The sequence below is a fragment of the Saccostrea echinata genome, unplaced genomic scaffold (assembly GCF_033153115.1).
Source record: "Saccostrea echinata isolate AGI-Se365-2 ecotype Australia unplaced genomic scaffold, CSIRO_AGI_Sech_v1 ptg000009l, whole genome shotgun sequence".
Classification (NCBI taxonomy): domain Eukaryota; kingdom Metazoa; phylum Mollusca; class Bivalvia; order Ostreida; family Ostreidae; genus Saccostrea; species Saccostrea echinata.
Window position 1 is genome coordinate 22,782,386 of NW_026889758.1, and position 17,342 is coordinate 22,799,727.

A 17,342-nucleotide genomic window follows, 5' to 3' on the forward strand; every position below is an offset into this window, starting at 1 on the left:
TATTTTTTCAGTATCCTATGTCCTTAAGGCTGGATACTCTGAGTTAGGATTAAATATTCTGTGTTACAAATCCAACTGGTCCTGTGTTATTGACGTGTATATTTTAAGATCACTTAGGACCTAACTCCAAGAATTCCTGAAAAATTAATATTGTTCTATATCAGATATTTCTAGAAAAGTTCCATGCTGCAGACAAAATATGGAATAAAAAAAAATGGAAGCATTATATTTTGAAATTCTTTCTCTTAAGTTGTTATCGTACAATTCTTATTTGTCTCGTACAAAGAAAATTCCACTGGGCCTCTTATCAATATCAGTATTGCAAGAGTGCGTAAAAGTCGGATATGAACATTATTATTGTTATGAAAAACCTCTTTTGTGAGTTATATGAAAAAAAAATATGCATATTCCGTGGTTTCCTTACGTTTTTCATAAAATCAATATTTTTCTTTTACCTTTCAGTTTGTCTACTCCTTTTCTCCTTCTCCAAAAGATGGACTCAAGGTGAGTGTACTTAAAGACTGACTTGTAAGTAATTCAATGGGACTATTCTATCATCTTATTAGTTAATAATACCATGGGAACAATTCTATTGTCTTACCAGTTACCTGTAGGTGAGTGGTTATGTTCTTATACATAGTTTTAAATAATCAGTGAGACAATTTTATCATCTTACCAGTAACTTTCTCTATAGTAATGAAATATGGAGATAACGAACAGAATTCTAGCTCAATATCCATTTAGATAATACAAATCGAGTGCGGAGCAAACACGGACCTTCAAAAAAACATCAGAGGTGAAAACAGGGGGCCATGGAGGAGTGAGCATCCACTGCCGACCGGTCACACCTGCCGTGTGCTCCTTGTCATGATCGGGAAAAACGGAAAAATCCGTAGACAATTCAGTGTGTAAGTAATGGCCTAACAATTAGTATGAAAAAAGTCAGTCAGCATTTGACTTAATGATAGGTTGTATTTGCTGACAAGGTCATTGTATCGACCATAAAACTTGCAAAATGATGGCTCCAAACGGGACTATTGACATCCTTGTTTCATCAACTGTTTGTCAATAGCTTGCCTCGATTTAAAAATTGTCCATACGTAGAGCATGCTCTTGCGTATCGAATCAACTGGGAGACAAAAACCCCATATGCAGGTGATTTAGGTATAAGAAGGTAAGGAAAGTTGACGTTAGAAAAGTTGAAGTCATCATGTTTATCATAAAGCTTCGTTGTTAGGTTACCATTGAAGTCTTTTTCTAGTAAAATATCCAAATATGAAACAGATGTGTCAGAATCTGTGGTATCTTTTATTTCAAGCTTATTGGGATATATCGAGTCGTAAAAGTTAAAGTTTTGTTTTTTTTTAAAGAAAAATTTTCCTTAATGTTAAGCAGTGAGGGTTTATGTTTGTGTGTCTGTGGAAGGGGGGAGGGGTACTTTTTCATACCATGTTACATTTATTGTTCGATTTCCCTTCAGGTTTGACTTGTCTAAGATGTTCTGACGTCACTGAGCCCAGACTATGCAACAAAATAGAACACTGTAATGACGGAGAGGTATGATCTAATTGCAGAGATGAATTTAATTTTTGAGAATTCATGATGATATGAACTACGACGCTTCACGCCTGTATATTTCATGAAGTGCGTTAGCACTTCATGATAAATATGCAGGCGTGAAGCGTTGTAGTTCATGCACCTCATGAATTCTCAAAAATTAAATTCATATCTTATATTTACATTATTTTTCTGATGACTAGCCACATATTTTTGTCATTCAACGATCATTTTTGAAAAAAAAAGTTTGCACTATATTTTTGACTTCAATCATCACATCACAATGGAAATATTCTTACTCATCCCATGGTAGTTCATGAGAACATGACTAACTTGCAAAGAATCTTAAGGAAAAATATTTGGAAATGTAAATATATCATTGTACGGTAGTCCTGTAATGAAATAGAACACTGTAACCACAGAGAGGGAAGATCTAATACCGGTATCATTATAAGGTAGCCCAGACTCTGTAATAAAATTGAACAATTTAATAAGGGAGAGGTAAGTTCTAATATCAGTTTAAGGTAGCCCAGACTATTTAATAAAATAGAACATTGTAGTAACAGAAAGGTAAGATCTAATATCATTGTAAGGTAGCACAGTCTTTAACATTCTAAACACACTGCTTGACAGGTGTGTGCAGTACAACAGTACCGAGCAGATAATGGTGATATAGGATACTGGACTGGATGTTATCCTCAACAGGTTTGTCTATTTCTCATTTTAAAGACTATATCTTAATACTCGAAGTCAAAATTGGTTTCGTCTGTGAGAAAGACAGAGAAAGAGAGAGTATGTTTTAAGTTGTCTTGGTGTATTTTCTAAGTGAAAGTTGTATACTGTTGGAGGCAGTTTACAAAGATCAGTAATAAAATTCAAATCAAGTCAATGATTTTGAAAAGTCCCTTTTAATATTTAAAAGATGTTTTAGGAATGCACAGCTGTGGATAATAGAACAGTTGTCAGCCGAAAAAGAAGTCAGTACATAGATGGCGTGGTTCAGTGTCGAGACTGCTGTACATCAGATATATGTAACGCCTACGGATGTGGTTCTCCAAGTCAGTACATTTATTTATACACTGTGTATGACAGATTGTCATACGAATTATCATTGAACTGGTATTTCAAAATAACTTGAAAGTAATTTCTCACTTACTTACATGCATGTACTACATTTAACAGATTAGTTATAGACGTGTTTAGATAAAAGGAAACAGCAGTCAAAAATTAATTCAACGGATAAAAATAATCCAGCTGGATTCAAAAATGTGTGAATGTTGTAATGTGAATACACAAAAATCATGATGATTTCTAAAAATTAATGAGAATTTACATATTCAAAGATGTCACTTTTTATAATTGGTCAAGATGCTTAAGAACATTTACTATATATGTAGTGGATAGAGTATACTAAAAATAACCCAAGATATAGTCATTCCATTATCTTTACCACAAACACCTGACGAATGGTTAGTGTATCCCCCCCCCCCACTTCCTTCTGAGTAAGCCCCGCTTCGAGGGAGATTTCAACGTGAATACAGCATAACCAATGAAATTTAAGTGGCAGTTCAGGGGGATATTGTTTTACAAGCCTCTTACGTTTACACCCTATCAAAATCATATATTTGTCCTAATTTCGCGTTTATTTAACCAATTTCCTTTCACTGGCAGCCAGATAGGAGATTTTGATTATCGGTTGTGGAAAACATCCAGGCAAGAAGTTCCGATTAGATATCTCTGGATTTTTCATTACGCTAAATAAAGTAGAACTGACCTCCTGATTGGCATCTGGTAAATAATCCCAAATTTAGGAAAAATACAACATTTTGACCGGGTGTAACTATAAGAGACTTACAAAACAAGATCTTCCTGAACTGCGTCTTGCATTAATTTCATGGGTAATGTTGTATTAACGTTGAAAATCTTCCTCGAGGCGGGGCATCCAGTGTGTTTACAAGATTTTGTTTCTTACCTTTAGTATTTTTATATACCGTAATGGGACAATCTCTAAAACTTGACAAAAACGGAAAATGAATCAAATATCGAAGTATTAGTATGATAAACTATGAATTTTTGTATATTAAATTTGCTAAGTTATCGTGTCTAAAAAATTCTCAGAAGGAAAGGGGGGGGGGTGTTACACCAACCATTCGTCAGGTGCCTGTGATAATAAAAATACCGTTTGATAGAATACCCAGACTCCCGCGGACCTATTTGTTTTGACTGTGAAGATGTGGCGGATCCAGCTGATTGTCACACTGTCACCCCGTGTAACCGTAACCAGGTAAGCTTAATGTTTATATGGAATATATTTATTTAATATTAACCCGTTATGATACACGTATTTAAAGCATAGTAAATTCATTGATTCAGTGCAAAGGATGACTTCACTTAACGCCTGTTTTTGGGTCTTTTTCGGTTGCTTCTGTTGGTTTTATATCTAAACCTTCTCTCACATTTGTATGTTTATGAAAAAATACTGTCAATTTGGAACCACATTTAAATCTTAAAATGATTTTAGACTGTGATACAATAAAATGATTCAATGTTTTTTGTCCTTACTGCTTTCCAAATATAGTGAATTTACACTTACCTGCCCTTGATTGAACATTAGATATGCATGAGAGGTGGAGCTAACTTTGTAAGAATGGCTCTAAAATTAGACTACATAAATAACAATGACATGTTTGGAAAAACGAACGTGATCTCTCTTTCCAATCGCTCCATCTCCATTCTGTATGGCACTAATACACTTCTGACAAAGGTTTCAAAACGAAATTAACAATATGAGCACGTCAATGTAATTAAAGCAGATTTTATATCAATGCCAGATGACTTAACTTGTTCGAACACATATTCCTAGTTAGCACAAAACATGCTTCCTTACAAGTCACGTGACGGAATTTAGTATTCACAAAGTTAACTGAGGTAAGAAATCACGTGGTGAATTATAATATTCAACATGTCACAATCCTTGGTTACAACACAGAGAGCGAATGTAAGAAGAAGCAGTTTTTTTTTCTCTTTTTAACCATGAGCGCATGTTTGCCTATTAATCTCCTTTTGACACATCATTATTTATGCAAATATACAACTACTGTTAAACGTACACGCGCTGACTATGTATAAAGTCAGTAAAAAAAGTGGGCGTCCTCATTATCGAACGGAGATTCAAGAAATTGTGATGACCCCTGCCTTTGAAAACAGATTCGAACTTCGTAAATACACACTTTTATTAAACGTAATTACATAAAGTTGTAGAATGGATGTTGACCATTCTTGCAATGAAAAGAAAAATGCTTGTTTTGAAAGTTTATTTTGTCGCAAATTCTGCATGTCCTTAAGTGCAGTCATCCTTTCCCTGTTGTGTTAGATAATCTATCATTCAAATATCAGCCAAGTACTAAGTACTGAAATGTATTGTAAGCGTCACAAGCCCTTTCTCTAGATTGTGTAGAAAAAAATTATCCAAGTAAACAGATTCTTTGTGAATTTAACATATTGAAAGATATATTGAAACTAGCTAGAAACTTAAGAGGTGCACTCAGTGAATATTTTCTACATTTATTTCCTCAGAAATGTTTCATACTCGAAAGAAACATCTTTGGACAAAAGTATTTCACTTCCAAGTGCGAGTCCCTCATGGTATGTTATTTCATTTGCATCTTTCAAATATATCGAACAATACAACATTATATGTCACAATTGTGAACTTGCGGTTGAATTTAGGGCTGTCTACCACATTTCACGGGACCAATCGTCGGCAGGAAGCGTGATTTGCCGGGACTATGTATGCACTGTTGTGATGGTGATCTCTGTAATGCTGATTGCTCTTCAGCATCAAATGCCACCGTCAATAAACCAACCAGTCCAGGTATCAAACCTTATTAACTAACTTTGAACTAATGTAGAGATATTTCAACAAACAATACTAAATGCAAATAAGAAGAGTCTGAACTTTTATGTCACCCCGAAAAAAAACCAGAGGTCGGGGGATATGTTGTCATTATCATACCTATAATGTTATCCGCAGGCGTTTAATTACGCATTTGATTTGGACAATTTTATTGAAACTTGAAGTACAGATTCCAGCTACTGTTTATAGCATAGTTTCTGTCACTGAAGTAAAATGCAGAATATTCAGCAAAAACAAAGTTCACCTGTAATAAAATAAATATGTTATTTTTTATAATATTTGTTATAACTAATGTCAGAATTGAAAAAGTGTCATTCAGGAGAAAGAACAAGGCTTATAAATCATTTTCTATGCCTGATATGAAAAAAACTAATTCTTTCAATTTGATTTTTTTTCTTGTTGGATATTTGTAGTGCCACTGGGTCCCGTTGCCTTTCATGCGGTTGCTTACAGTGACACAACTGTTGGAGTCATTAGTTTTGATCACGTGATAACAATATTGGTAGCGGATACGACAGTAGCTCCGGAATTTTCACTGTACCGACCACAGGACTGTATGTGTTTTCTTGGAGCATAGAGACTTATGGACAGTTGACAGAAGGTGCTCTTTTAGTGAATGGATTGCAGCAGGGAATGTCAAAGTCCGACCAAGCCTCATCATACTACGACACAACTACCTCTTTCGCCGTCCTTAACCTTACAGTGAATGATAAAGTCTGGGTTAGACTCAAAAGCGGACGTGCAGAAGCAATGCATACCATGTTTTCGGGCTGGATGATAAATAAAACAGGTAGAATAACTGTTTTGAAACTACAATCCATAATTAAAATGTATTATAATTTCCTTATACTGATGATATTTTTTCTGGCAGCTCTCCATATCTATAATTATGTTAATGTGTAATGAATTCTGTTTTTTAAGCTGCTTATAGATCATCATTTTCCTATTTTTTTTCTATGACTATGATTATTTTCTATTTCAGATAACACAGCGTTTTACACTTCCCTTTCACATGATGTAACTGGTTCTCACATTGTCTTTAACAACGAAATCCTAGACACCGATAATGCTTACTCTACATCTACCGGGAACTTTGTTGCGCCTCGTTCTGGACTTTACGTTTTTATGATGTCAGGACTTATCTACGGAAGTTATGAGTTCAGTTGCAAATTTTACTTTAGTAATGGCAATTCTCAGCCGGATGTTTGGGTGGACTCAAGTAGCGGGAAATATGACAGCAGCAGTTATATGACATTTGCCTGGATGAACACGGGTGACTATGTGTATGCCAACGCAAACAGAATGGTGACATCTTCTGTGTTTGCAGGATGGCAGCTGTTGGATGATCCAAGCGGTAAGAAAAATCGTCTGATATTGACCAAATCTTTATCTCTTTACTCTTTAGTTGTGCGTCCTAAGATAACTCGCTCATAGGATAATGCACCCAAGCAAGAACTCGCCCACCGCAAGAGAACTCTTTACATTCACTAAGAAAATTTTACGTGATCAACTTACATGCAATTTACACGCATTTTTATGTTGATAACAACAGATATGATACCGATATATATTTTATTAGCGTATACTACTTCCAAATCTCCACTTGTGCACATATATCTTACTTAGTAAATAAAAGTACATCTTGCTTTTCCACATGTATACTGGTGTCTCATTATATCGCGGTACGTAATTCTTTTGCATAAAAAGTGTAATTCCAAATTTTTACTTTAACCTTTCATTAAATGATATTCATAAACCTAACTATGGCCTAACTTTTTAGTGTCAAATTATTTTCCAAGCTTACATCGTTTAATTTGTAGTCTATTTTTAAAACAGGAAGTCTTGTTTACCTCCTAAATTGGAGAGTCTCATTGTATAGCGGTATGGAAAAGCATAGAAGCTTGTAGTTGACAAGGACTTCAATTTTTATTTTTAAATTTACGATGTAATTCTACATGAAAACTAAACAATAATACAAACTTAAGACTTTCAAAATATGATTTTTATTAAATGGATTTTACAGGTTATGAATTCAATGGTCTAAAACGGGAATGGAAATCTGTAAAATTACGTTTTATTTGAATAAAAATTTTTCCAACGGATGTTCCATACTTTTTAATCATAACAAAAGTCAACATTCAGACGACAGACAATTAAGATAGTCCATCAACAAAAAGGATATGAGCTATGTATCCGATTTTTTGAAATATACCGCGATACAATGGAACCCGCGATATAATGAGAAATGAGGATACTATAGTTTTCTATATGTATAGTAGAAATATTTATATCCACCAATTAAGATGGGGATGCCTATGGTACAAACTTAAAGAGGACCAAGAATGAAGGGGGTCATGGGGGGGGGGCGATATTTGTTCCGATTCCTGACGATCTTATAAAGGCCCAAGGGCCTTAATGGTCACCTGAGTATAATACAACAATTTAGAGGATCCATAGAGTATAAAATTAACTGAAAGGCTTTGTTGCGCAAAAACAAGAAAAATAGGGTGATCAGGATCAACAAAATAATTAGTCTTGTGTTCATTAACAGTTCATAAATTAGGTTCTAATCTGTCCCCCATTTATCACTATCACCATACAGTATATTAAACTATCAGCGCTTCTGTACTTTTTTAATTCCTTGTTTAAATCTCTTACATTGGACTCTCTTGGTCATTGATAAACATTGGATAAGACAAGTTATTTTTGTCTCATTTTTATGTATCTATTACTTACAAGTCTACCTGATCATTAAAACTATGACAGTACTTTTTGTATTATACAATAAAAAATCTTGCATAATTCTCTTATTCTATTAACCTTTCAAGTACATTATTTACAGTGATTAATTATCAAAAGTAAATGGCAAAGGGGAATAACTCCTCTCAGTAGAATACAAATTAATAGAGCCCTGGCCTGGACCAGAACACTTGACCAAATGGTCCAGATGTTCAAAAATCTTTATGAAAACTTTTACTCTTTTTGCCTCTGATATGCCAAGGTGCAGAGAAGATTTTCAAAGAAATAATGCATTTTTACTACAGATTCACTATATTATCAATAGCCCCCCCCCCCCGTCCCCACCGAGAAACACCAGAGCCTCTCACCCTGGGACCAGAAGTTTGCTCATCATACATGTAAGTAATCACTTTGTTTATCTGCTTAACACAAAGGAGCAGACAGGATTATTTAACAGAATTAATGCATTTTCACTATATTATTAAGAGCCCCACCCTTACACCAGCACATCTGACCCAGGGGTGATGCAATTCACTACTCTGGAAGAAGCAATCTTGCTCATCATAACTATACACTTAGCTTCTTTGCTTTTTAACCAGAAGCAGAAAAGAATATTTTCAAAGAAATTTTGCTTTTTCACTATATAATCAATAGAGCCCACCCATCCCCTTTTCACCAGAACCCTTGATCCTGGGGCCATGAATTCACAATTTTGTAGAGGCAATCTTGCCTATCATAACAATGTACTTAGTTTGTTTAAATAATACCCAGGGGCAGAGAAGAAGATTTTCAAGGAATTAATACATTTTCACTATATAATCAATAGAGCCCCGTCCTAACACAAGAACCCCTGACCCTGGGGCCATCAATTTCACAATTTTGAAAGAGGCACTCTTGCTCATCATAACTATGTACTTAGTTTATTTAATACCAAGGAGCACAGAAGAAGATTTTTAAAGAATTAATGCATTTTCACTATATAATCAATAGAGCCCCGCCCTAACACCAAAACCCCTGACCCTGACCAGTGGGACCATGAAATTCACAATTTTGAAAAAGGCTTTCTTACTCATCATAACTATGTACTTAGTTAGTTTATTTAATACCCAGGAGCAGAGAAGTTTTTCAAAGAATTAATGCATTTTCACTATTGATCAATAGAGCCCCGCCCTAACACCAGAACCCCTGACCCTGGGGCCATCAATTTCACAATTTTGGAAGAGGCACTCTTGCTCATCATAACTATGTACTTAGTTACTTTATTTAATACCCAGGGGCAGAGAAGAAGATTTTCAAAGAATTAATGCATTTTCACTATATAATCAATAGAGCCCCGCCCTAACACCAGAACCCCTGACCCTGGGGCTATCAATTTCATAATTTTGGAAGAGGCACTCTTGCTCATCATAACTATATACTTGATAAGTTTATTTAATACCCAGGAACAGAGAAGATTTTCAAAGAATTAATGCATTTTCACTATATAATCAATAGAGCCCCGCCCTAACACCAGAACCCTTGATCCTGGGGCCATGAAATTCACAATTTTGGAAGAAGCACTCTTGCTCTTCATAACTATGTACTTAGTTTATTTGATACCCAGGAGCAAAGAAGATTTTTAAATAATGCACTTTCACTATATGATCTGTATAGCCCCGCCCTAGCACCAGATCCCCTGACCATGGGGCCATGAATTTCACAATTTTGGTAGAGGGTTCAATGCTTATTACAATCATGCCAATAGTTTGACTGCTTGATGTCCAGGAGTAAAGAAGAAGATTTTTAAAGATTACATTAGTTTTGGTTGTTTTAGCCCCACCCCTCAGGCCCCAGGAGAGCAGGGACCATGAAATTCACAATTTTGTTCCCCTTTACCAATAGATGCTTTATGCCAAATTTGGTTGAAATTGGTTAAGCGATTTCAGAGAAGAAGCTAAAAATGTTCAAATGTTAACGCACGACGACGGACAAAAACCTGAGTGACTCAGGTGACCTAAAAATAAGTTCAACATCTACATGTATTATACATGTATCATGATACGTGAAACCATCTTTTAATTATTTTACGTCTCAGCTTGAAGTCTTGCTCTAGGTTGAGACGACATCTTAGGGAAGGTTCACTCTAGAACCATTCTTTCCCCTTCTAGGGGGAAAATTCACTCTAGAACCATTCTTTCCCCTTCTAGGGGGAAGGTTCACTCTAGAGCTATTCTTTCCCCCCGGAAGTTGCGTTCTAGAGGCAGACCTTCCTCCGGTTAACTTTTTTTTTTTGGATAGGAAAAGGGTAAAACAAAATTTGTGGTGTAACTTATCTTTAATAAAGTAGATATGGTCACAGGGTCAAAGATACAGAGTGATCGATCTTACCAGAAGGGATGATATGAAAGGTTCCTTCGAAAACTTACAAAAACAATACGCATGATTAACTCTTTGATATGTGTGTCAAAGTCACAGTGGCAAAGATTTTGGACTAAACATCCAATGGTGAGATTCTTAAAGCTAAGGAAGATATAAACAGAAGCAAATTAGAATTTGACTTATGATTTGATTAATTTCCATTTTTAAATATATTCTCTTGTCTTTGATTAGTGATTTGCCCAAAATCATTATAATCATTATGCATAATACTGCATAAAGTCTTTATCTTGTCAACACACTTCATAAACCGATTGCAGTACTAGTAAGTGCAAGATCAATTGAAGGGGGAAGACCTACTATGTGGGAATTCTGACTCTAAAACTATAAGTAAAGTAAGGTTTCCCCTAGGAAGTGTTGCTCTACCGTGAGATTTTCTCGGTTGTTCTCCTGCTCTTTGCATACGTCATTGGTCGTATGCAGACTTACATTCTGATTCTACACACAAGTACTCCGAGGTTGATATTGAAAAGATAAAGTTTCTCATTGACAATAACTATGTGGTTTTTCGATAAGATGTGATTTTGACTGAGATATTCGTTAAAAAATAATGACATAAAGATTTCTCTCCTTTGATTTTATTCTGTTGATTTATATAACATTATCTTGAACATCTTTACGATAAATTTTGATCCTCTGTTACGCAATTAGGGGCCATAAGTGACCAGAATGCTAAATCTTTGACGCTTTATATCTCAAAAAGGGGAAACATTTTGATAAGCAATACTGAATAAAGATTTTCAAGATAATATCATATAAATCAACAAAATAAAATCAAAGGAGAGAAATCTTGATATCATTATATTTTAACGCATATCTTAGTCAAAATCACATCTCATCTTATCGAAAAATCGGCCGGAAGACCTTCTTGTTGCTCGCAACAAGATCTCATCTAGTTATTATTATTACTATTAATATTAAGTTAAACATATTATAGTGTCCAAATCAACATATCCAGCATTCCTTGCTCATCTCTATGGAGACACTACTCAAACACCTGTGGTTTTCAGTAAAACCCACAATGGATATGATCATGGCTATTCAAGTACTACCGGGATATTCACTGCTGATCGTGACGGAGTTTACCTTTTTCTGTACAACATTGAGGCACAAAAGGAGCGTGTGCGCACTGCACTGAGAGTCAACGGAGTGGAAAATTTTGAAACGATGTCAGATGGCCGCCATTCTGGTTATGACGACACTTCCGCTGTCACTGTGCTTCAGTTATCCTCAAACGACAGAGTAGATATTGCAACTAAATACGGGACTGTTGATGATGGCCAGTCCCTATTCTTTGGCGTCCTTCTCTTTGAATTATAATTTTTAGTGTTTCTTCATTTATTTAAAGACCAATTTTAAAAAATAAATGCATGAAATACATGTATGAATTCAATGTTGTGTATCCTGGTTAATGTTTACAAACTGGAGTATTATTTTCCCTTCACTCCATATTTGGTAAATTGTTCACTTCATGACTTGCTTCATGAGTGATAAATCGTGATCTTGTGGACACTGGGACACTTCTAAACCCTTAAATGGGTGGATCATGAAATCTTGCTTATGAGTAAAATATCAATTGGATATTTTCCATACTGAGTAATTAATATCAATAATACTAAATTATATACATGTATTGTCACCACAGCTTACTGTCTTGCATGAAATGACTTTAATATAAGTGTTCTGTCTAATGCTTAGTAATTAATTTAACCTGGAGAGCATGGCAAGAATTCTATGCATCAATTGATAATCTCTCTGGCTTAAAATTTTCTCCTAATCCTTTTGCTATTTGGACTTTTTTCTGAGACAGTTTGTTGTTTTTAACCAAAGAGATTCCAATTTGCACAATAATTAAATCCAGGCAACAATTCACCCAAAATAATACAGTAAACAATTGTAATTTTGTGCAATATTGATTCAAGGGCATATAGTGTTTGGTCAATCTGGTTGTCCGCAAACCTTTAACCTTGGCCATAATGTTTGAAAGGTCGGTGCCAGGGCTTTCACATTTCACATGTGTATTTCTTGTGCCAAGACCTTCTTTGGCTACCAATATTTTTTACTTCATTACCTTGACCTTGGAGTTTTAAAAAAGCTTTTAAAAATTTTTCTTTGACCATAACTTCTGAATGGTTGGAACTAGGGCTTTTATATATCATATAATTATTCACTGTGACAAAAACCGTTTTTGGGTACCAAATTTTTTTTTTACTTCTTGGCCTTTGAGTCTGAACTACTTTTGAAAAACTTCAACCTTGTCCATGAGCTGTCATACGGGAGCATCAGTGTTTCGCACTTGTTTTTAATCAAAATGTGTTAATATCCACTCTTTCCAAAAACAAAACAAAAAAAAACAAACAAATTCGCTTCTTAATCGACTACGTTAAGTTGAAAATATAGATGTTTAAAGAGCGTGTACTTGTGTAGATGAACAGAAAAGTTCCTTCAGCTGATAATTTATTGACTCTTATTCTTATCCTCCACAACTGTCATACCTCTCTATCTATTCACATAGCGATTTTAAATACGTTCAGTGTTGAATATATATACATGTATTTACATCCACTGAATATTATCTCCTTTATTTCTTTAGAAAACCGTGGTCGTTTTTCAATCAGTAAACACCACTATGCATACATGTATCCCCTATACAGATTTCTGGAGCAATGGCTCTTCCATCAAGCTGATTCTCAAAGTATAGTCTCACTTTAAATAATGTACCGTGTTTCAAGGAATATATCATTTTAAATAAATTTTATTTTCTGCTAGTCATATGAACCATTGTTTGTTGTTGATTAAAATACAAAAATTGTTTGTTTAAGTTTAACGATTGTCGAAGGAGAAAATCACATTTTATAGCAAAAATCGATATTTCCGCTACTGTCGCCGATCATTGTGTTGTTTTTATTTTATCCACCAATAAACAAAAACCATTGAAAAGAAGCTTGAAATCGTTACAGATCTTTTTCTTAGTTACATTGTCTTACATTTGAGCTATATTATCTGAATATCACATCTTTCACACATATGCGTGTCACAATTTTTAAAAAAAATAGTAATCGAATTTTGGTGTCACCGCAAAACAAATACTTTTCCATACGCATACATGGACTTGTAGCCTTGCTGAAATGATGCAATATGATTAAGTTTTAACTTTTTAACTTTTTGAACATTTCTGCTATCATAACGTATGTAATGTTATAAAAGACCCTGTTATCTGTATTTATCAAATATAGCTCCCCTTTTATTATAAATCCAGTGGTAAAAAAAATTCGTTGACATTTACGTGTTAATATTTATTCACAAATTAAGTAAGAGAACAACATTGTTTCTTATGGTTCAAATTGACCTACACTCAAGCAATAGAATATGCCTTTAATTAACAGTGGAATAATTAAACAACAACATTAAATACGATAAAGCTCATAAAAATGTTTACGTTACCGATATTTACGTTACTACGGAAGCCCGTAGGTGCCAGGTAGAAAAAAAAATTATTTTAATTCTTTTGGTTTCCAATTATGGTCCATCGACATCATGTATATATTTTTTTAAATAAATATCTTGGTGAAAAATTAGCTTTCTAACCGCATTCAACAAAACATAGCATGAAATATGTAATTCAAATTGCGACTTTTAATAATTATACACTACCGTGTTTCAAATGACATATAGTAATGTTAGTTTCGATTCACATTTTCTTTTAACTTTTCCACAGGCCGATCGCGATTTTGCACTGTAAATTGCGTGATCAATGAAACCTACATTGACGCATATATTAATAATACAATATTTAATCTACTTGATCCTACTTTAGACGATTATTTGTGCAGATATAAATATAAACAATTAAATGTCTTTCTTTGTTAGTTTAAACAATGAAATGCTTTCTTTGGTTGTTAGAACGGGAATTTTAAAATGTTGCAGCTGGATTTAGTAGATGAAATAGTGTATTATTGATATGTACGTCATTGTACGTTTCATTGATTGAACAGCCTCTTCTCAAGAAATTAGCGGTGTTTACTGACTAATAAATGGCAGTGGTTTTCTTAAGAAATAAAGGAGATAATATTCAGTGGATGTATATATATATATAAATATATATAAGTGGATGTATATATAAACTGGTATTTCCATCCTCCTCTGATGTCATAGGGTTTTGCAAAAAAACCTGTTATTAATCTGAATTCATACCCAATAGAAAAATATTTTTGGAAGTATGCTTTTCAATAGATGTAATGCAAAAAAATTGTTAAGTGAAAGAAATATAAATAGAGGATATTCGATGTTTTGTAGTTGGATATGGAATTTATTTCTAGAGTGGGACAGGATTTTTTGATATTTTCACGAGTGCAAAGCACGAGTGAAAATATATAGAAATCCTGTCTCAAGAGTGAAATAAATTCCATATTCAACTACAAAACATTGAATTTTCTTTTTATTACATTTTCTTTGATTTTCCTTTGCCTCTGTCTTTTCTTATAACACAGTGTTCTTACCACAGAGGCTGTGATGTCTTGGTTGAGCAGTTGAAACGTCATAGATTAGCAAATTGTGAGATTGAAAACATTGTAACATGGGTTTTAGCTACATATTTGGGAAGAAATTGGCATTTTTAGTCTCTATATTATGATGTTTAGTTACTAAATTTATCTTATGAAAGGCCAGAAGTTATGTTTTACTCATTTTGATATCCTTTCACACTGCGACAGAATATCACTTTGGTATCCTTTCACACTGTGACAGAATATTACTTTTATTCAATAAATAAATCACAGTATTTCACTGTTGAAAATTTATTTAAAATGTATATTTCTTAATTTAATCAATTATTTAAGCTTGAAAAAATGTTGCTAAGGGGAATAACTCCTTCTCAAGTATCTTCATTCAGATATTTTCTTTATTGTACTTAAAAATAAAATGGTTTTCCCGAAATTCACAATTCAAACATATTTATAAAGAATCAATTATTTTGGAACTTTCAACATTAGAATTATGTATTTGAACCAGTTTTTACATAATTTATAAAATACTGTTCACTATAAATATGTATGATTTTCACTTCTGTTTAATTATACCTAACATCTTAAAAAATATGGCAACCTATACATTTTTTGCTATCATTAGTTAATTTAAACTATATATATTCATTGAAAATAAATGCAGTTTTTCTACTTTGAACCATTAAAATTTTGAGGGTGGAAATACCTTAAAACCCTTTGTGAAATATAGAGATTTCCATAGATTGTGTGTTTGAAGTTTCAGATTCCAAACAGGATTAGATTAACCTCTGGTTTTGACGAAATGTCACACACGACCTGTTGTAATGACAGTACAATAGGAATCCATGCATAACATTCCCCGTCTGTTACACCTTTACTATGTTTCAGTAACCGACAATAATACCCCTCTACCTATTCACAGTCCTCTTCAATCTCTAAATCCCTCCTTTTATACCAGGATATCTTTAAAAAAAATTACAAACATCTGTAACTGGAAGGCTGATATAAAGCAGGGAAGGTGGGTCTCTCTCTCTCTCTCTCTCTGAATTATTTTTTTTTATGTATATAAAATTGGATCTGATTTATTCCAATACACTTATTAAGTTTCATGTTCAGAAAAATTTATTCAGGTATTTACATTTTCACAAAACAATGACAAAGCACAAAATCTGCTGAAATTCTATTTTTTACAAAGTATGGTAGCTGTGATCTGTCAAATTTGACCGCCAACAGGTGGCCTTGAAATTTTTAAGGTGAAATACCAAAGACAGAGTTATCTGATGAATCTTTATAGAACATATAACTCATCGTTGAATATAATAAGTCTTTAATCTATAATCTTGGTTTATACTAGTATTTCCCCCCAGAAAAAATGGAAGTTCTGTTTCAGATAAGTCACTTTAGAGCTTGAATGTTTTACTATAATGAATGTTTGGCATTTCCTTGAATAATTATAAAAATACTAGTAAATAATGAAATGAAATCTAAAAAAATATTTAAATTTATTGGTTAACAAGAAAATATAAGGATTGAATGTACTTTAATCGACACGTTGCTCACTCAAAAAGGATTTATTTCATTGGCCACTGACCGTGACATTGTCCTTTGAGATCTATATGACATTAAGTCACACTTTTAGGAGTCAAAGTCATGTCATCACACCTTAAAGTCATCAGAAACAAATTGTAAAGATGTACAACATATTTGGGGGATTCTTGTGACTTCAATTGTTAAGGTTAAAATGACGAGCGATACGATCCCGGTGTATTTGAAAGGAAAAAAATGGAACTGGGGGCTTCGGTTATTGTTTCTTCATGTATACGATATTGATAATTTGCGTATTTGAATTAACCCCCCACTCCCTTTTCCATAAAAAAGGATGAAAAAGAAAGATTATTCCTTAAATTCCATTAATTCCATATATAGTATTCGTGAACACACCATTAAAAATCTTTATGGTACGTTGTTGCTTTCCCCATTAAAATTTGGCTACATAATATTTATATAACTGGTCTTTCTTATGATTATGCAAATAAATATTATTTTGCTTTTATTTTATAAAAAAAAAATTTAAATAATTAACTTTTTTCAATTTATCGATCCCATTTTCACAAGTTCACTGATCAAAGAGGAACAACTCTGAAAATGTAGGAGGTGTGTGTTTATTTTCCCTCCCCTTAGTTGAGTTGTTCCTCCTGTTTTCCAAGCTGCAT

At 33.7% G+C, this 17,342-nt stretch overlaps 1 pseudogene; it reads left to right on the plus strand.

The window, feature by feature from the left end:
- Positions 1–577: 577 nt before the first annotated feature.
- Positions 578–11,968, plus strand: LOC133182541 (uncharacterized; annotated as a pseudogene).
- Positions 11,969–17,342: the final 5,374 nt, after the last annotated feature.